Source organism: Bactrocera neohumeralis, chromosome 6 (genome assembly GCF_024586455.1).
Source record: "Bactrocera neohumeralis isolate Rockhampton chromosome 6, APGP_CSIRO_Bneo_wtdbg2-racon-allhic-juicebox.fasta_v2, whole genome shotgun sequence".
Taxonomy (NCBI): domain Eukaryota; kingdom Metazoa; phylum Arthropoda; class Insecta; order Diptera; family Tephritidae; genus Bactrocera; species Bactrocera neohumeralis.
Window position 1 is genome coordinate 60,136,162 of NC_065923.1, and position 17,467 is coordinate 60,153,628.

At 35.9% G+C, this 17,467-nt stretch overlaps 1 protein-coding gene across 14 annotated transcripts in view; it reads left to right on the forward strand.

Moving 5' to 3' along the window:
* Positions 1 to 11,103: 11,103 nt before the first annotated feature.
* Positions 11,104 to 17,467, forward strand: part of LOC126763169 (insulin-like growth factor-binding protein complex acid labile subunit) — a 182,786-nt gene continuing 176,422 nt past the window's right edge. For 5 of the 14 annotated variants that reach the window (XM_050480440.1, XM_050480439.1, XM_050480447.1 and 2 more), the window contains exons 1-2: positions 11,104 to 11,502; positions 13,433 to 14,173. The gene's annotated coding sequence lies outside the window, so the exon portion shown is untranslated. Of the gene's footprint in view, positions 11,503 to 11,572; positions 11,825 to 13,411; positions 14,174 to 17,467 lie in introns of those variants that run through there. The other 9 variants (XM_050480435.1, XM_050480434.1, XM_050480433.1 and 6 more) reach the window with 9 other exon arrangements.

A 17,467-nucleotide genomic window follows, 5' to 3' on the forward strand; every position in this document is an offset into this window, starting at 1 on the left:
AACATATATGTATATAAGATATATGATATTTACTATATAGATATAAAGAATCAACGGGACGAGCTGAGTTGATTTAGCCACGTGAATTAGTCCGCCAGTTTTTAAGAAATCGCCCTGAAATTTCGCCCATATGCTTTTCTACCGCCGATATCGGTCTACTATAGCATGTAGCTGTCATACAACCTGAACAATCAAAATTTAATTTTTAAATGAAAAACTTTTTAATTTGACAAGACATCTTCAAAAAAACGCGCTTGGCTTATTGTTGAAGGAAACGCTACAATATTTGAAGAAATTATACATAAACGTTAACAAGTACGGAAGGGCTAAGTTTGGGTGCAACCGAACATTTTATACTCTTGCAATTTACAAGAATCAAAGCCAGGGAAATACTTTAAGGTGTAAAACCAATCATATAGAGCAAAGTCAGCCGGATGTTCGAAAATTCTTTCGCTCAAATTTATCTATTTTAGGCACAAAAATACACTGTTATGAGTAAAACACGCTCTCTTATTTTCATAAGGATAACTCACATATTGGCCGATATATGAGGTACAAACTCACCCCGAAGTTCGAAAATCTTTATATTAAGTATATGGGGTGTTAGGGAAGTATTGGTCCGATTGAACCCATTTTCGACATCATATTAATTGCTTCTGGACTTGTGTACTGGAAACTTAACGAATCAAGTAGAGCTTAAAGTTGTGCTATATGGAAAGTAGGCGTGATTGTAGTGCGATTTTGTTCATTTTCACAATGTGATATAAGAATGAAAGAAGAATGCTATATACCAAATTTCGTCGAAATCAAATGGTCGGATCCCGAGATATGAGATTTCACTGAAGAGTGGGCGGTTATTTATTGATTTATAAACCTTTTAGTAGTTTTTACCAGTACCGTTATATGACGAGTGAGCGGGGTTATTCCCATCCATTTTCACATTGTTGGTGGAAGTTTTTATAAGTTTTGTACCCAGCAAATTGGGTTGTTGTAGCTAAAGTGAGTTATGAGATGTGTGCATTAATCTTATTAGAGGGCGGGGCGACTCCCACTTTTTTAAAACATTTTGCCCACAGATGCCGCTTGCTACTGCGATCATCTCTACCAAATTACAGCTTTGTATCTTAATTTAGTGCTTAGTTATGGCGCTTTATATGTTTTCTGCTAATGGCGATTTGTTGGTGTGGTAGTGGTCCGTTTACGCCCATCTACGAACTCGATTTTTTGTACTAAGGAACCCCCATACCAAGTTTCATCGAGATATCTCAATTTTTACTCAAGTTACAGCTTGCACGGACGGACAAAAGGGCAGACGGACAGACAGACTGTCAACCGGATTTCAACTTTTCTCGTTATCCAGATCATTTCTATATATATAACCCTACATCTATCTCGCTTAAGTTTAGGTGGTACATACGTACAACCGTTAGGTGAACAAAACTACAATACTCTGTAGCAACTGGTTGCAAGAGTACAAATATTAAGTTCTGGTTTGAAAATTTTTTTTATGTCACAAGATATCTTCACGAGACGTAAAAATATTTGAAGCAATTTTATAAATCAGGTTTTTGTATTACATAGCTGACATACCAACTGATTGATCAAAATCTATTCCTTGTATGGAAAATTTCTTCAACCAAAGTTTATTCTTGTTTTATAAATGTAGCTAACCTTATAAAATATGTACATATATAAATACTACTAAAATCAAATTAGGTGAAATATTTACGGTTTTTTCCTATAACTTGTAGCTGCATGTGGAGGTTATTTCAACTTGCCACTCTCATAGAAACCTTGGTTCAGTCAATTTTCATAAGTTTTTCTGGAGATGAAATTTTCGCCAGCAAAATCATTACTTATTGCGAGACGGCTTTCCTCGTAGCGCAGGACATGTCTAAACCTCGGACACATTCAACCATATAACGCTGCTTGAGGACATCGTACGAAGTACGCTCTATCCAGGACTGAAAGAGTCTATCTGAACGGTCAATAATCGGTTTTATTTCGAGATATACAATCGAAATTAAGAAGAATAACCATGGGACTCCGCAATGTGGAGTCCTCTTCTCGTCACTATTTAATTACTACATTTCGAAATTCCTACAACTACTAGATGCAGTCTTTATTATCTCCTACGCAGATGATTGTACGAAAATGACGGGAAATGGTATTGAAGGTATATGTTCAAAAGTGTATGGCTCATAGGAGCTTAAAACTTTCCCATCCCAATTTCGCGGCCACCCTATTCACCATCTGGGCGAAGGTGTACATACTGGACATCAACATTTCGATGATGTTAATTTCCGACGGTATACAACCCTAAAATTTTGGATGTCACCTCCGACAGTCTACAGTCTTCTCTTCGCACTCAACCGCTATTGTTGCAAAAGTACAGAACCGAAACTATGGTCGCCTGGACGTAACTGGATGGAAGAAAAAAATATGTCAGACCAGCGAACTCACTGTAAAGAAGCATAACACACCTCTCTCCAAGAAGTTTCTGCTCGGATATTTTTGCCGAAACCCTCCCTGCAGTCACCTGCTTAAAGCGTCACAGGAGAACATTCTTTCAACACGTCGCTGAACTAGAACCACATATAGACCAAGTTTCGGAAGCGACTAACTTCTAAAGGACTCTGAACGCTTTTCACAATGAAATGATGTACTTGGAGTCCAAATACCATCTATTGCAGAACATAACCTCGAGTTGCCGTGTGAAAAAAGTGGTCTGGATTATCGTCACAACAACAACGATTTTCGTTATTTTATCGATAATTTCGACACATGACCTTCTACATCGTGATGCGTCTTTGACATTAAAATTTCCGTACGGGAATCAACGAAATCAGAATTGCGAATGATTAGCTCTTACAGTAACATGTTCATAAACAATATTTACGTTTTCAAGAGCTACATAGGTTTGCCTTTTCGTCTTAAAACGAGCTTCCTTGTTCTTCAGAAAAGATTACCGCTCTCTTCACTTAACAGATTTTAAATGCTCTTTTAACGTTCAAACTAATCCCGAAATACTATATAACTGATGACATAGAGTACAATTGTTTTAGTCGGTCAAGAATATGTTCTAAATCCTATATTATTTGAGTTTATATAACATAAATATATCTCATTTGACCTACATTAATTAGGTTGATTGAATATAAATTACACGAATTCATGTCTGAAAAATTTTGTAATGAAACTATTTAAGTGAATATCTATGATATAAGTTAACAGGATGTCAAATATATTTGTAATCAATGTTTCACCGAATAATGAATTTCGAACTTATTTGGCAATACTTGAAAATATTTCACAGGTTTTGCAGCCGCAAAATGTGCGAAAATATACAAGTATTGGTTACACCCGAATAGCCCTTCCTCTTTTTGAAGTGGGCATATAGTTGTTGAGTTTAAAATTTCTCTAAAATATTATCATTTCCGAAAAGCGTATCGTATAAAGTTGTGAGCCTTGGAAGATTGGGAAAACTCTCCGCGAAAAGTAAACGAACGGGTCAAAGTTTTTGGGAAAGGTTGTTGGTCATCTTAAAAGTAAACAGTATATTAATTGATCTCACCTGGGGTCGTTTAACATAAAACTACCTTCAGAAGGTCGATCCCTCAGTTCGATTTATGATAGACCTAAAAAATGCAATAACGAAACATTAAATCAAGATATAGAACAGTAATTTTAATAAAAGGATCGGAGTAACAAGGGAACCTGTAAGCTAAAAATGAAGTATGGGCACTTCCCCGTTCCCTATTGGTAATATACATGTCTCTCAAATCATTAAAGCTAAAATAGCAAAATTCGCTTAAGATAAATCCTATAAGAACCCCTACCGACAATGTGAAAATGGATTATAATCTCGCTCATAACCTCCCCATATAACGGTATTGTTAAAAACTACCTAGCGAAGAACTCGGACAGCAACTTTTCACAAGCCTTATTTGAGTTCAACTTTACACCAACAAAGGCGTTCGCTATGGACAGGAACAGGTGGTAATCACTTGGTGGATGCGATAAAACCTCCCATCCGAACTCCCGTAGCTTCTGACGAGTCATCAACGAAGTGTGTGGTCGGGCGTTGTCCTGAACGGAACACTACACCCTTCGTGTTGGCCAATTCTGGACGCTTCTGGTCGATCGCCTGCTTCAAGCGGTCCAGTTGTTCGCAGTAGATGGTAGAATTAAGCGTCATATGGGAGGATAGTGGATGATTCCCTTCCAATCCCATCACACACGCAGCAAAACATTCCTGGCCGTCAATCCCGGCTTGACCACTGTTTGGGATGATTCACCGGGCTTCGCTTCAACTGTTTTCGCTTGATATTGCCGTATGTGATCCATTTTTCGTCCCCAGTCACCATCCGCTTCAAAAATGGGTCGAGTTTGTTCCGTTTCAGCAGCATATCGCAAGCGTTGATTCGGTCGGGTCAATCTTTTTTGTATATCCAGCCTTCTGTAGATGGTTTAAAATGGTTTGGTGACTAACTCCCATCTTCTGGACGATATTACGAGATGCCACATGCCGGTCTAACTCGATGTTTTCCATAATTTGATCGGTATTCGTCGTCACAAGTCTTCCGTCGACTGGCTTATCCATGATGTCGTTTTCACCCGCTCTGAATCGTCGAAACCATTTCTCTGCAGTTCGAAGTGGTAGAGTACCGTACCCCAAAACACCATTAATCTCACGGAACGTTTCTCTAGCGGATTTGGCTTTAATGAAGGAAAACTGTAAAATAGCGCGAATTTCGGCGTTAGTGAACTCCATGTTGAACGCAATATCCAAACTAATAATGAATAGCGTCGTTTTGTAAGTTATGTTATGACCTTTCAAAGATGTATGTACATATAGTATCGCCAGAGAATATCGCCTTTTGGATAGCTGAAATGTCCTGAAACCAGTGTCCTTTCATGGGCAAATGAAGTTTTCCAAATAGGTAAAAATCACAGGGTGCCAGATCAGGTGCGTAGGGTGAGTGATTAATGGTTAATATGGAGTTTTTTGTCAAAAAATCAGTGACAAGCGTCGACCGATGACACACCGCATTATCGTGCAACAGGCGCCAGGACCCTGCCTCACGGTATTGTGGTCGAGCACGACGAATGCGTGACAAAAGACGCTTCATAACACCAAGGTAAAACACTGCATTAATCGTTTCGCCAGGTGAGACGAACTCCCGGTGTACAATTGTCTTTATTTTTGACTTCTGAAGACGACCGACTTCTGATCGTCACAGAGGTCCTCACGACCTTCTTGGAATCGCTTAACCAATCATGCACATTACTACGGGATAGGCACTGATCACCATAAACTTTTTTCATCATTTGAAATGTTTCAGTAAATGTTTTCCCAAGTTTAAAACAAAATTTAATATTTGCTCTTTGCATTTTACGACCGATGACCAAAAGCTGCTGTCACTTTTTGATCGATAACATCGATTGCAGTTATCCAATTGTCTTAAAATTTTTACGAAATGTCAACAAGAGATCAAACTTTTTATTTCATATACGCACGAATAGGTGGCGCCCGCAGAAACAGTTATATTTAAAAAGTTCTGTTTCATTTGCGACAGACCTTGTATTTACATAGCCACATAATTATTTGACGCTACTTGATAACAAGCGCAGTTGTTTGCGACGAACTGGACTAAAGTCGGTATCATCGCTGGAGATATCCATTTTAGCAATGTAAATATCATGCGAACAAAATGTGTAAGTAAGAGTTATCGAATAAGGGGATTTCCCAGTTACTACTATGTTTGTTCATTTCAGCAATAATTACAAGACAGTGAAAAAAAAAAATTCTCAACCGTGTAACTTCAAATCCGAGTAAAAGGAAACCGTGTAAAAAAAGAGTTGCGTGTACATTATACAAAGGTTTTGGAATTTTCCTTTACACCGCATATATCGGCAAATATGTGAGTTATTTCAATGCGAGATAGTGGGTTTTACTCATAAGAGTGTATATTTGTGCTTAAAATGAATAAAATTGGAAAAACTTGACCTAACCCCCATATAACTAATAACAGGATTTCCGAACATTCGGCTGATTTACTCCATATGATTGTTGATTGTATGTGAGGTACCTTGATGAAACCCGGCGAGTACTTGATTTATCTGTTAATAAAACCCTTAAAGTCTTTAAAATAATTTAAAAAAAATATGTATGAAATAAACCTTTTTTTGGTTTGAGTTACATACCTATTAAGTATGAAATCTTTCTTTACTTATCCACAATGAATATAAATATCCACTAAGCAGAACATCCATCAAATCCGCATCACAATTATTTTATTTGCTAATAAATTTCTGGTAACACGAACATAAATGAGTGCAATCAAAATAATCTACAGAAGGATGAAAACATTCTAATTTGACAGATGCAACAACAAAGGTATAACTCGGAAGATGCATTGGAGACACACTCGCTCACAAACATGCATTAATTGGACTAAGCACGAGGACGAGAGGCGCGAGGCGTTTGCATTTAAAAAGTTATACATCTCTATATACATATGTATATGGTATGATGACCCGTTTACTTGTATTTGTATTATGTGTGTTGCCTGCAGCGTGAAAACAAGAAAAACACATTTTCGGCATTTCATCACCATTCTGCTCATACAATTATGACTTAATTCATGCCTAATGGGCGCTTTATAAGGGAATATTTTCTAGAGATTATCAAGCGACAATAAATGGGTGGGAGAAAAGTGTACCGATGATGAATGTACATATGCTTGCGCTAAAATGTCATAGGTATGGGCAACAGTGCAGTTGAGCTACACATGGTAAGAGAATAGTGGAACGTTAAGCTTCTCACAAAAAAAAGAAGAAAAAATGGCTTTTTTTCTTAATCGAATTAGTTTTGAAACATAATAAAGGAACATATATCAGAGGTACATTTATTTTCCTTAGTAATTTCAACCAAAATCGTAAGCTTACTTTCAACCTGATTGATGTTTGCAGGAAATGATCATAACCTCTCCATTAGGTTAGGTTAAGTTAAACTGGCAGGCCAATAAGCCACGCGTAGACCAGTTTTGTAAGTAACTTGTAAGGTCAAACCGAAATATTCAAGAATTAACGAATATCTTTGAAAAACTTTAGATACGAACCAAAAACAACGTTGGCCTTGTGTATAGGTGTCATTCCATTAAACCTCTAAAATGTCCACGGAGAAAATTAGCAGCAAATCCAATTTTTACTCAGCTCAAGATCTTGCAGACAAAATCCACTGCTTAAAAATCCAAGGCTAGCCTAAGTTTATTGTGCAAAATTTTCCAGAATTGTTCAATCAAAAGAGTAAGGACAATATTGTCTACAAAATAATTCGTCTCTATTAAGATGTGAGTATTGAAAAATCTATATACTATATATGGATAGTTAATACATAGCTATAAGCATAAGCTGATAGTATTTCCGATACTTCTACTCAGATGATTAGAGCTGGTAGTTGTTTTTCTATAAAATCGCGTGTGCTGAAATTGTTCTACGGTTCACTGCTAAAACACTACGGCTCCAAAACCAGTTTCGAGCCAGTCACTTCAAGACGAAGTATAAAAAACTGAATAAACGGATGTATGGGCTGTTTTTGGCTGTCTATAAATCGACCACTTGTTTTAATAGTTCCTATTTGGTCTTGTTGATGATGGTCGAATCGGTAATTGGTCAAGTCGACTTTATAATTTAACTCTATTCTCGGTTTAACCACTTGTTTAATCGGAAAAGTCGTTTGGAAGTTTGATGAAGGATTACGTATGCTTACAAGGCGAATTTACACCTTAAAATTTCAAGGTCCATGTCAGAGCCTGAGGATCAATGAACGATGTCAAATAGCGGATTGTTGTTACACTGAGAGATCAGTAGCAGTCGGTACTCTACTGTTTCGGCTTAGAATGGTTCTTGGTGAACCAAGCAATACCTTTAGTTTTCTTACAAATAATATACTTACATATAGTATATTTCCATCCGAATAATTCTGTATGTCACTAAAATACCTCACTACCTCAGTGTAGCTAAACATTTCGAACTATTCTAGTGGAAAAATTGGGGATGAAAGTGTGCGGCTGCTACCAGCGCTAGAGGCACTACTAATGGGGAAATTGTAAAGCAATGAAGGGAACACGGAATCACGCATATGTTGACAAAAAGAAATCGTAGAAAGTAATGAGGGGATAGAATAAAAAATATGAAATGAATGCAATGCAAGTGGAAATATACTTTTGCATGCAAGCAGCGTGCACATGAATTCATATGCGCGATATATTATATGAATACTTATCTACATATGTATATATCTACATATATACATCTGTACATATATGTGTGACGTGTTTTCCTATAAAGTGCCGCGTTGCATTCGGAATTATGCGCAGGCAATTACACGCGAAAATCAACGTTCAACGAGCAAAGAAAGACGTCAAAAGCGAATGTGAATTGAAAGGGAAAACATGCGGAGAAATATGAAAAGCGCTTAGAGAATCACAAAAACAAAACGAAAATCTGGTATGTAGCGCCTACCGTAAGTAAAATTCAAAGCAGCAAAGTAAAGCCGACAATGAGGACTTCAAAGACGAAGTAAATACATATGTATGTATGTATATGCAGTTGTGGGAACCTGGTGACAATCAGCTGACTGCTTATGGTAGCTAATGGGCTTGTGCTGCCTTTCGAGTGACTACTGCGCTATAAATATTGAAACAACAACACAACTATAAACACCATGCAGCAGCTCACTGGCAACCCAGCTCATCCAACAGTGGCGAATGAGTGACAATCCAAAGCTGCAGTGGGTGAACGGCAGCAAGCAAGTTCCATCAACAATTTAACAAAATTGTTTGAGAGCGCACATACAGTGTTTGTAAACAAAAATATGCCACACACACTCTCACGTTCTCAACCGACTGACCATTTTTCTAGCACAAGCGACATCTTACGGAAAAGCTGTGCAAGTCCAGAGAGCATGTAACGGGAAATGCAAGCAAGACGGTATAGTTGCGAGAATGCGAGTTTAACGGGAGCAGAAATTGTGGAATTCGCGAAATGGGCGTGAAAAGCGAGCGCATTGGTGAGTAGGAGGGAAAATAGCAAAAAAGAAGTTCGGTAGAGTTCTGTTTGGGAGAGAAATACTGGCAAAATATAAAGAAATGCAAATGAAAGCAAGTGAACTGTGCAAATTATTTCACATGCTCTCGAGTAATTAAGCAATTGAAGGCTTTTTTAAGTTAAGAACCCAATATATTTTTTTTAGCTATTTGGATAAATTAATACATATGTACATCAGCCTTAAGATATATATATATGCTTAACCTTAACAAACTAACTTTTAAGTTCTACAAAAACTTAGAATTCTGATAATTTAAATTGAGAATCAACGCTTCCGATATTGTTTCACTGCAGAATTATGATAAATGCTGTTTGAACCAAGTTTGCTTTACGTTATTAAACACGAATTCTGGAACTATTTTAAAAATATGAGTGATAGTGTGCGTTCATTCTCCAAAGTTGTGAAAATTTTAAATTAATGAAGCGCCTTTAACTAATTTATATATAATATATGTAAAAGTACTCGCAATAGAAAGCTATAATTTTTGAACTTATCAAAACTTATCAAATCAAATGAATTTTTTTCTGAATATCAATTTGAGATTTGAAAAATCCACTGATCTTCTTAAAAAATGAGTTGTAAATTTCTCAAAGATAAGTAATTTCAGAATTACAAAAATCTTAAAATTTCACAAGTTTAAAGAAATACTGATGATGAAATGTCCACTGAAACACTGAGAAAGCACGCAAAAATTGTCAAAACTGTTCGAAGAAGGTGAAACGTCTCCAACAGAAAATCGAGCCTTAGTAATTCGGAACTTCGTAATTTACGGAAATACTCTGCACTATGCTATCGATAACTTCATTTTAATTGCTCTCAGATCTTTGTATCAGCTTTGCATATTCATCTAAATTATGAATAAACGATTTATACCGTTACAACAAAGCGAATTTTTTCCATAAAATCAATGCAACATAAAGGCAGGATCTAATGATCAATCAATTACAATTTTTGGGACAATGGTATATTGGGACCAGAATTTTTACTTGGCAACAAATTATTTTCAAAAACCTTCACCTCTCTTTCTTTCTATTATTCATGTACTTCAAACCCAAACTTCAGTATGACCAAAACGAACTCTAAACAATTAAAGTTTTTTAAGATTATCGCTTATGGAGGATCTTTTTAATTAACGAAGTCCGAAACTCTTTAGGGATGATGGAGTTCCACGTGTCTTACATATTTGTTAAGTCCGGAATATTATCTTAAGACTGATCTCTAATTAGATCATTCTGCACTGATACTTCGAATAAAAGCAAAATTTTTTTTACCTTAACATGGATTGGTAAGAAAACGTCCATTAACAACAGCTTTAATTAACCCATACCTAATTGACCAACTTCTAACGTGTCTTCATCGTCAGGCACTTAAATACTCGTAGGAACCTCAAGCATTGATAACCGCTTGTTAATAGCTTTCGCCGCCCAGTCAATTCGCAATGCATTCTTTATCAATGGAATTGCAGCCAACGCTTACACACAAACATGCGCACCGATACGCCTAAAACAGTTAGTTGCATCGCTGAGAGAGCGCATTAGCAACCCACTATTTAGCGAAGTTTCACACCAAAGCGCCGCAGCAGACACTCACATGCTCCCGAAGTGCGCCAAGTTTTCACTTCTCGCAGCTCAGATAAAACTTTTCTCGCTCTCTGACGTGCGCTCCCGTGTGAGTTGTCTCTCATTGCCAAGTTCAGCTCCCTCTGAGAAACTGCATTTCGTGGCGCAACAGCTCCTCTTGTCACACACACATATACACGACGTATGTACGAGCCGCCAATTGGCAAAGTCTCGCTGGCAACCTTTGCGCTCGTGAAAATTTAGCTTTGGCTGTTGACTACCGCCGTTGCTCGTGCTCTTGTTATCATCTCACGATTGTGCTGCTGTCACTGGTGCTGCCGCAACGATGATTCTCCGCAATTTGCACCGATAGCGACGAGTATGCCATACCATAGCCGCGGACGGACAGACACGCATTGGCAGCGCTGACGCTGGCAGTTGAGCGGTGTACGTGAACGTGAGTGGACGTTATTGCCACGCCGAATTGTAGTCGTTTATTCGTGCATTCGTGCAGATACAAAACGTATCGGCGACCGTGTTTAGTTTCTCGTGCGTGTGACGACGCCAGCGACGAATAGGCAGTAAGCGGCCGTCGTAACGTGTATATGAAGTGTATGGTGAATACAAACATACATGCATACAGCGAAGTGAATTTGTGAGTGAGTGTGTGTAAATTGGTCGTTTTCGATCTCATAATTCGAGGGTGAAAAGCGAAAAACTTGTTTGTAATATAATTGCGGACGAACGGAAGAGGTAGTAAGAACGCTGCTACAACACACACAGTCATACATACGAACGCAAACATAATTGTATGTGTGCGTTAAAGCGGTACGCTGTGTTACTATAAAAATTATATAAAACAACAACAACAGGCAAGCCATCAGCTATACGTAACATTACTTGTGTGTGTTTCTTTTTTTGTTTTTGCTCTTCTATTTTTCTATGGCGGGCCGGTTCCTCTGAACGCACGTTTTTATTCTGTTTCGCGGTAGCGCCGCTCGCCATTCGCTGCCGCTTTCAGCTGACGACTCATAGCCGCTTCACAGCTGTGCCGCCGTTGCTGCTGGGGCTTGTTGTTTATTTGTGTGTTTGTTGATCACCCCTTTGCGGGGCGTAGACCGGCAATGGCAAAATATTTTGCATAACTATGGTATGAGATGCATGGCATTTCGAATTTTTATTGTTTGCAAAAATTTTAGAACTGCGTTTTCATGAAAATTTTCTATATCAAAACAGAAAGAAAGGAGAAAAAAGTATGCAATAAAAATTAAACGTTTCTTTCAAAAGAATATATTTTTAGAAATATTTCAAAAAATAATTTTTTTAAGTAAAAAATATGTATGCAGATTATAAAAATGTATTTTTTTATTCAAAGAAGTTATTTAGTTTTGCACAAATAACTACCAGAATTGCACCAGTGTTTATCAAAATTTTCAAATAAAGAGACATAAACCTAGATTCCCGGAAAAACACTTTAAAACTTAAATGTGAAAAATATAAAAATTATATTTAAATAAATATAAATAAATTTATTCAATGTAAAGACATTTACTTGCAGTTTGAAATTTTGAAAAAAAAAATTAATACATAATTTGATATTTAGTTTCGAATTAAATAAAAATTTCATTAAAATGTCAAAATAATTCAAAATTTATTTTATGTAAATACAGAGTATACATATATTATTTTACATAAATGGAATTAATAAAACATGATTACAGTATCTTTGGAAAAATACTATTTCAAAAAATATTTTTCTGCAAAATAATAAGAAACTATTCTCTCTCGGAATCGGCGTAAGCCACAAATAAAAAAAATATAAAAATGCACTAAAAAGTATATACATTTTTTTAAAAAGCCCACATTATGAAATTTAATGTTCAATAAAAAGTTATTATGTTTTATAATTTTTTGTCTCGTATTTTAAAATTTCGGGACGAGAAATTATCACAACCAATCAATGACAACTTTAATAAAATTTCAAAGCAAAAAGAAAAAATTACTTCACGGCAAGGAAAAAATATTTCTAAAAATACAAGCTAAATTAAAAAATTAATTGTTTAGAAAAGTTCAGAATAATTTCATTTATTTTCGGCAAAATAAAGGTTCTCTTTAGAAGAGTGAAAAATAAACTTATTTAAGCCAAATTGTTTAAAAGAAAAGTTCGTAATTGGTTTCTTGAACAAAACTTTTAAAACTAATAAAGTTGCCAAAACAAAGAAATTACAATTTTTAAACAGAAAATTATCTAAAATCACAAAAGTAAGCACTCAAGAGAATGATTTTTGTAAACAAAACAATTATAAATAAATTATTTGTTGCATTAAAAGACTTCCATTATTTCTTCGGAGAATTTTCTCCAGGAAATTAAAGCATTAAGAACAAATTGCAAATAAAATATTTGAGTAAGTAAATACAACTAATTGAAATTTGTTTATAACAATTTTAATAGCTTTTTAAGAAAAAAATGTTATAATAAATTGACGCAAAACAAATATTAGAAATAAGTAATTAATTCAAGCCATCAGTCAAGTAATATTTTATATAAATCTATACAATCTTATATACATAAATCTAAATAACTTCATTAGCGTACCAGCGCAGTCAATTAGCATAGCTAGCGTACCGGTTCACATTTCCAAACAAGCACACACGTCAAGCAATGACGCGTGTTAGCTCGCATATGCCTTAACAAGCGCGCAATTAATGAAAACAAGTTTTCGCCTTTCATTCACAGAATTTTCTTTAATTTCACTAGTAAAAGCCGTCGTGGCAAACAAATTGCAACAAAAATCGACAAATTTGTTAACAGTTTTATGCCAACCGCGTCTGTTGCACGGCAAGGCGGCAAGAAATCAAATTGCAAAACAAATAAAAAAACAGCACAGAAAAAAATACCAACGAACACAACTTACGCGCAAGAAATAGAAGAAATAAATAAGAACAAAAAAATTGTGAAGTTTCTTAGCTGTGCCCGTTACACGAGTCAGCTATTTGTTTTAAAATTTTCTCTTCGGTGTGTGCGTTTTCTTCTCAACAACTCAAAGCGCGCTGCAGCAACATCATTAAAAAGTTTGCCATTCAAACGCAGAAACAACAGCAAAACATTACAACAAAAACAACGGTAACAACAAAAACATGCTGTGCCTGTAAAACAAGCACCCTTCAATAGGCATCAAACAACACGCGCGTAACTTCGGGCATTGCGGCATAACCAGACGCTAGAAAAAATTGTATCAACACACATGTACATACATACATATGTATGTATAGAAGGTGCTATATCAATCTTACTTAGGGTTGCAAAAACCTGACCAACTCCGCTGCATTGTATATTCATTTGGCGCGTCCGCACCCACTCGTGCGAAATCAGCGACAAGCTGCTGCCGACAGGCGTACTGCAACTCCATCTACGCAACATCAGCTGTTGGGGTGTTGTGTTTTTGTACGTGCTGTTATCCGACCAGCGCTGCCCTGCTGCATTTTGTGGATAATTAGTGTAAGTTTTAATGAGCTTTTTTCCATACTTTTACCCGTATTTCCAGCAAGTGTATCATTTTGCTTATCGCATGACCCCGTCCACAACGTAAAAACCAACAACGACAACAAAAACAACCTGCTGATGTGATATCATGAATTTTTACGAGACAACAACGTGAATTTAGCACTGTTTTGCTAGTTATCTCCGACTGCTGACGTTTATTTATTATCAACTCGCTACACTTTTACTTTGCACGCACACAGTCCCACCACCGCCCAAACATATACACACTCACACAAGCGCACGTAAACACATTTGCAAGTTTGCATTCGCATCATTGCACTGCGTCGAAAATAATTTTGTATTTTTAATTAGCAAAGTTTCGAGATTTGCAGTTAAATGTTCTTCTTGTTTTCATTAATTTTTTTTTCATTTTCCACTTTCTGCTGTCATTCGTCTGCCTATTCTATTTGTTTGTATTTTTCTATTTTGCGCTGTTTACTTTTGTTATTTTCGAGCATGGAGCGTGCTCAAGGTTGGCGAGCGCTCTTTGCCGGCTGTCTGTCAAATACAACAACAGCAATAATAATAATAATAGCAGCAACAACAATAAAAGCTTCAAAAAGCAATATGAAATTGCAAAGAAAAGTATTTTTGGCGTGCAAAGGTGATGAACTTTTGCTTTTTATTATTGTTTTTGTTAATGCGAAATGAAAAAAGATGAAACAAAATTAATTTCGGATACACAGAAGCTATAACTAGTTCCGGCAATGTAGGCGTCCATTGAAAACGTTTTGCTAGTTCTTTCTAGCCTAGTTGTTTTAATTGGTAAGATCTAAACTATTTGATTGGAGATTTTAGCAATTCCTTAAAGAAAGTTCAATACTGAATTTCGTGAATGTATCTTGTCAAATAGAAAACTCATACCAGGACTTGATTTTGATCGATAAATTTCAATGACAGCCATATCCTATAGTGGTTTCGACAAATGAAGATTCTCTCTGAGGAAAAGAACGTATACAAATTTTCAGAACGTTATCTCAAAAGCTGAGCGACTACTTTTCGCATATAGAAACCGGCTAAAGGTTCAACTATGGGTGCCATACCATAACGCCATACCCGTAACAAAATTCATTTAATAGGTTTGGTTGTGCCGTTATAGTAGAGCATCACTAATTGGAAACCGTCTTGCCCGTAAAGTTGGTTCGATCAGCTGTTTTATATAGTCATGGTTATAGTACTTATAATTTGTAGCAAACTTAATACATTTACACTGTTTGGATCTGATTAAGTGTGCAGTTAATCCGGATTAACGTTGCCGTCTGCCAGGGCTATGAGTTGATAAAGTGGTGTGTATAGATATTTTTAAATTTATTATAGTAACTTACAGTACTGTTAATTAAATGGTGGTACTTTATTTTCTAAATTGTGAACTTATGTTGTTGTTGTTATAAAAAGTTGTATATAACAAGTTCCCCAAGCCGAGTTGATAATCCTTCACCCTATGAATAAGTCTGGACCCATTTCGGTAACGTAGTAGAATATACGTAGGTATGGACCCATTTCGGTAACATGGTTTCGACTCTTTTGGAAGTGATTCACCTGTTATATTAAGTTTTGGTGCTTGCACCTTAGTTCATATCTTCCAAAACTACATCAGTTCATTTAAAGCTACAACTTGCTCCTTGTTACTAATTACCAAAATTTCATCTCATTACCAAGCACCAAAAGATCTAGCAGATTTTAAGTAAGAATCTCTAATTGTTACATTTACTCTCCTTAAAGAAAGTTGGTGACCATAGATCTACCTCCACAAAAATACTTGGGTGATAATTTAATTTTCTTTTAGTTATTGTATAAATATACTATGCTTATAAAGTGAAAAAGAGATCGTAACTAATTTATTAACCTAAACTGGCAACTCGATGAACTCCTTAAGGTTTAAATCTACTCCAGATAGCGCGAACAGTGCCATAAGTCAAAACCATAGCCAAAAGTGAGAAGCTTAGCAGATTATTTACGAGCTTTTAAAAAATCTCGATGAAGCCTACGATTAGAATATAGAATATCAACTATTCTGCAGTAAGCAAATTTGTTAAAAATAGAAAACCATGCTTTTTCAGGTCACCTTTTGGATCCACCATTTCGGATATATGCTATAGGAATTGATTCGGACTTTTATTTACCAAGGGTTTTTATTTTCGATCGGCAATCCAACGCAATTAAGAATGTGGTAATGATTACCGGTAACATATTATTCCAAGCTAATACTTCTCTTCATTTTGAATACCTCTCTTCATTTCTTTTCATCAGCAACTTGCATTTAATACTGGTTTCTTCTTTACACTTGCGGCCTTCAGGAGGGGTAGGGGTTTTCACTTTCGAATCGATTTTTTTTGTCTTATCTTACTGTTTAACATTTCAAAAATATGTCCTTAAAATTTTAAGTCGATAGAAATAATATTCTTAAAGTTATCGTCTTATTAGTCTCCTGGCCTTTAACGCTCTAACTCTAACAGCTGAGGGATAGAAGTGCAGCCTTAGGCGTGTTTTTCTCAAAACTACTTTTTCAAAGTCCGTGTTCACTGTCATTTCAAAACTACTTGTTCGATTCATTTCAAACATTGAACACATTTTTAGCATATAAAATACCGTCCCCCAACGTTTATTAAATAATTTTTTTTTCAATAAGGGTGCTTTCCACCCACAAAATGGCGGAATTTTTAGTGGAAAATAACAGTTTACACTTTAGATAGCCGCCAAAAATTTTTTAATGCAAAAAAAATTATCAGAGAACGTTGGGGGGAAGATTTGATTATTTTTATATTCGCATAATTTCCAGTCGAGTTATGGTGAACACCGCAAAGGCCTTTTTTCTCAAGTGTTTCTGAGAGAATATCTGTGACCGGCTTATGCCTCAATATTTCTGCATAAAAAAATTATCTTACATTGTCAAAAGTGTGCTCTATAATGTACAAAAGGTCCGAATAAAATTACTCAATCCAGATTTGAGAAATAAATTCACAAAAAAGTATTTTTTTTACCTTGAAATCTAAAGTCTCCGTTTCTTGTTACCAAAAAATTCGAGATCTAGTAATAAATAAATAAAGAATAAATATAAAAGTGCGCTAGGTTTAAAAGAGCGTTGAATTTCTACAGATATAAAGCTTGCATATGACATACATCATAAATAGAAACTCCAAATAAAACCAAATATGGCCACAAAATTGCAAAATCAGCACTCCAGCACGCCGTAAAACCCATTGTAGTACACTCATTACCCACAAATTGTTGACTTTGAGTTAATTTCTT